This window comes from Ursus maritimus (assembly GCF_017311325.1).
Source record: "Ursus maritimus isolate PB19 chromosome X unlocalized genomic scaffold, ASM1731132v1 scaffold_X1, whole genome shotgun sequence".
NCBI classification, from domain to species: Eukaryota; Metazoa; Chordata; class Mammalia; order Carnivora; family Ursidae; genus Ursus; species Ursus maritimus.
This window is the reverse complement of record NW_024423319.1, coordinates 24,183,175-24,187,673: the sequence shown is the minus strand read 5'-3', so window position 1 is coordinate 24,187,673 and position 4,499 is coordinate 24,183,175. Positions and strand designations below refer to the sequence as shown.

The following is a 4,499-nucleotide window of genomic DNA, read 5'->3' as shown; positions in this document are numbered from 1 at the left end:
GTTAGAACACAATATTCTCATAATAGAATAATATTCATATATCCAGCTCATTGAATAGGTCTTTGTATTAGCTTATCTATGTAATGAGATTCCCATCTTTACACATAAAGTCCATCTGTATTCATAATGTATGTTTTGCCTGGGATGTTTAAGCATCTAAAGGTGATTCCAAAGTTGCCCAATGTGTGTGTGTTTGTTTTTAATTATCAGCCCCTGATAACTGAGATATGTGATATAATGATTTATTTTTGCTGCAAATGCCTAGCTTGTTGATTCTTTGGCATTAGCAAACAGAGAGTGATTAGAAAATAGTTCTTAAGCACTTCCAGTTAGAATCTAAACTAACAGAAGCAAAAAGAAGGAAACATCACAATTTCTCTTAATAACTCATGATAGCCATGTATAGTGACATCTGTCTTAAATTACTTGTGCTCTAATTTCACTCAATCTCCCCTTTTTTGTACAGTTTTCAGAACCAGTAACTATCTGATCAGCAGCATTTATATTCTTCAAGCTGGTTACTGGAGTTGCAACCAGTGGACGTTAATGTAGAGAGTTGAATGAAAATAAAAGGAATGGGCATGATTTCTTTTCTTTTCCTTCTTCTTTTTTTTTTTTGGATATCATGTAAAAATCTGTTGAAATGACTATATCTTTTTTCAATACTTTGTTTTAATATCATGGAATTTATTTCCCACATATATAGAACTTATATGAGCTAAGTAATATTGGGAGGTCCTTTGACATTTGTCAAATATCAGATGTGATAATTTGTAAATGACATACATTTTTATGTATGAACATAATTCATAACAAAATGCTGAAACCACTTGAAGTAGGTATAGGATGCCTACTAAAGCAGATATTTAAAGAAAGGAATTGACAATGATCAATAATTGTGGTGCTAGGTACTTTCTCACATACATAATACTGAAAAGAATAGGCACTATTACAATTACTATTTTAGAGTAGCTTGGAAAGGCTAAGGTACACACTCAATGCCAAATAGCTAGTAAGCAGAGAAGCCTGATTTTAGACCCTATATGATACCAGAGTCAGTGTTGTTTCACAGACCCTTAGAAGTTTTTTTTAACCTATTTTCAGAGTTTCTGTTTTTACAAAAAAGTTAGACTATTCCAAACTTTAAATGTATTTGGTTTAAATTAACATTAAGCCAGCACAGTTGCTCATACTTAATAGATGGCCAACATTTTAAAAAATATTTGCTAAAATAAAAGGTATTTTAGCCATACCTAGCTTAGAAACTATAAAATGTAGTGATCACTTCCAGTTTAATATGTGTATATTGTCCAGTTTTCCTTGGTAGAAGTCAATATCTTATAATGGTTTAGAACACGTGTTTTGGAGTTGTCCTCCTAGAGGTAAAATTTTGGTTCTGTCACTTACTAGCTCTGTAACTCAGAGAAGAATTTAACCTTTTGTGTTCAATTTTCTCAGGTGTGAAATATTAGTGATTATTGGACCTATTGTTGATTCTTATTTTCTTCTGGGCAGGCCAAACTCTTTGGAATAATGAAAAGAATAAGAAATTAATCTAAGCAACAGGCTGTCTAAATAATCCATTATCAAGGCATGAGGAGAGTGAGCATCTTCCATTTCTCAGTCATTAATTCCATTCTTAGAGCTGCATTGGTGAAGCAATGGGATTATATTACCATCAGATTTGTTTATTTATATTTTTTATGTAGGCTCCATGCCCAGCATGGAGCCCCATGTGGGGCTTGAACTCAATGACCTTGAAATCAAGACCTGAGCTTCAATCAAGAGTCAGATGCTTTGCTTACTGAGCCACCCAGGTGCCCCAACCATCAGACTTTAAAAGTACACTAGTTTGTGCTCACTTTGGAAGCACATATACTAATATTGGAATGACACAGAGAAGATCAGCATGGTCCCTGTGCAAGGATGACAAGCAAATTCATGAAACATTCCATATTTTTATAGAAATAAATCAGTCAGGGAAAGATAAATACCATATGATTTCACTCATATATTGAATTTAAGAAACACAACAAATAAGCAGAAAAAATAAGAGAGAGAGAGAGAGAGGGAGAGAGATCAAGAAACAGACTCTTAACTATAGAGAACAAACTGATGATTACCAGAGGGGAGGTGGTGGAGGGATGGGTGGGGGGAGGTGGAGGGATGGGTGACATAGGTGATGATTAAGGAGTACAGCTATTGTGATAAGCGCCAGGTGTTGAATTACACTGTATATTAATTAACTGGAATCAAAAACTTAAAAACATACACTGGTTTGACCAGAGTCGTGACTGGGGGGAGTAACAAGTAACAAGTAACAAGCAGGTTTCTAGTGTGGTATGGGAAAAACAATGAATGAGTCAGGAAGTTAATCCTGGGTTTTGAGATAAGTTTTGAATATAGGGTAGCTTTGACCTAGACAAAGAAGGAAAACATATATTAGGTAAGAGGAATATAATATATAAAAATCTATAGAAATAAACCAACATAATATTATTTTTGAAGAAATACAAGTAAATATGGGTGGATGGTGCACAAACTATATGTGGCAGGACATGAGAGTAGAAGTGTAAGTAGGGATTGAATCATTAAGGGTATTGGTGTCAAACTAAAAATTCATTCTTTATATTTAAAGTGACTAGAGCAGAACCAGATTAGAGACAATGAGACCATTTAAGAGACAATTATAGGAAGAAATTAATAACGAACTTTATCAATTTTTTCATATTTCATTATGACCTTTTTAACAACCCTCTTTTATCTTTCATTATTTTATCTCTTACAACAAAACTAGCTGATAGCCAATGAGTGACACAGCAAAAATGTTTGTGGCAAAACTACCTCGAATGCTGATTAAGATGTGGTTCTTTTTTTTTATAATAATTTTTTATCATGTTATGTTAGTCACCATACAGTACAGTACAATTTTTGATGTAAAGTTCCATGATTCATTACTTGCATATAACACCAGTATATGTAGTCATTAACCACTATTTTAAGACCACCGTGGCTACTGGTGTCTAGACCATTATGAAGGCTAGGTAACAAATATTTATATAATAAAAAATGGGAACTTTGTTAATGGAGAAATGAAACCAAAAAACCCCCCACAAAAAACAAACAAAAAAACCCAAAACGCATAACATATAGCCAATGATCTTGTAACAGCTTTGAACAGTGATAGGTGGTAGCTATATTTGTGGAGAGCACAGTACAATATATAAGGAAACTGGATCATTATGTTGTACACTTGAAACTAATGTCACATTGTGTCAACTATACTCAAATAAAAAAAAAGTAAAACAAAACAAAAAAGAGACAATGATAGGAATCTAAGCAAAAAACAACAGGGGTATCAGAAAAATCCCTTTATTTATGTTTGTATGTTTGACTGTATCTAATGAAAATAGAGGAAAGAAGGAATGGAAGAAGAAACCAGACTGCCATTTTACTACCAAGGGAATTGGGTTGGTGGGGAGGAAAAATACTATTTATGTTATTTGATTTGGTATTGTAGGTATGTTTTATTTTTCTAAAAGAATTGTATATATAAAAAGTCAGTAAATTAGAAGCCCATTTATTAATTTTTTCTGCTTGAAAAATACATCATCTCACTTCAAATTTGCAGTTACTTTCCATTATACACATATACAAGATAAGGTATGACATCCTACATTTTAGCTATTGTTACTTGTGCTTTGGTTGTCATATTCAAAGAAATTGTTGCCAAGACCAATGTCAAAGGGCTTTTTCTCTGTTGTCTTCTAGGAATTTTACAGTTTCAGGTCTTATGTTTAGGTCTTTAATACATTGTGAATTAATTTTCGTGGATGGTATAAGATAGGGTTCCAATTTAATTCTTCTGCATGTGGTTATCCACTTTCTCCAGCATCATTTATTGAAGAGACTATCCTTTCTTCACTGAGTCAAATATTGGCTCCTTTGTTAATTATTAGTTGGTTCCCTTGTCGAGTGTTAGTTGATCCTGTATGTGAAGGTTTATCTGGAGGCTCTCTGTTCTGTTCTATTGGTTTTTTTGGTCTGTTTTTAACACCAATACTGTACTGTTTTGATTGCTATAGCTTTGTAATATAGTATGAAATCAGGAAACGTGATACCTATAACCTTGTTCTCCTTTCTTAGAATTGTTTTGACTATTCAGTCATTTGTGGTTCCATACAAATTTTGGAATTATTTTTTTCTTTTTCTGTGAAAATGTTATTGGAATTTTGATAGGAATTACATTAAATCTATAGATGGCTTTGAGTGGTATGGACACTTTGTTTTTACTTTTATTTTTTTTAAGTTTATTTTATTTATTTGAGAGGGAGAGAGAGAGAGAGAGTGGGGGGGGCAGAGGGAGAAGGAGGGAGAGAATCTTTAGCAGGCTCTATGCCCAGGGCAGAGCCAGACACAGGGCTCTATCTCATGACCCTGAGATCATGACCTGAGCTGAAATCAAAAGTTGGGTGCTTAACTGACTGAGCCACCCAAGC

General features: G+C 33.6%; 1 non-coding gene across 1 annotated transcript; it reads left to right on the top strand.

Moving 5' to 3' along the window:
• Positions 1-1,854: 1,854 nt before the first annotated feature.
• Positions 1,855-1,961, top strand: LOC121103923. The gene has a single exon (XR_005836209.1). It is a non-coding gene; the product is annotated as a U6 spliceosomal RNA (small nuclear RNA).
• The last annotated feature ends 2,538 nt before the right edge of the window (positions 1,962-4,499 follow it).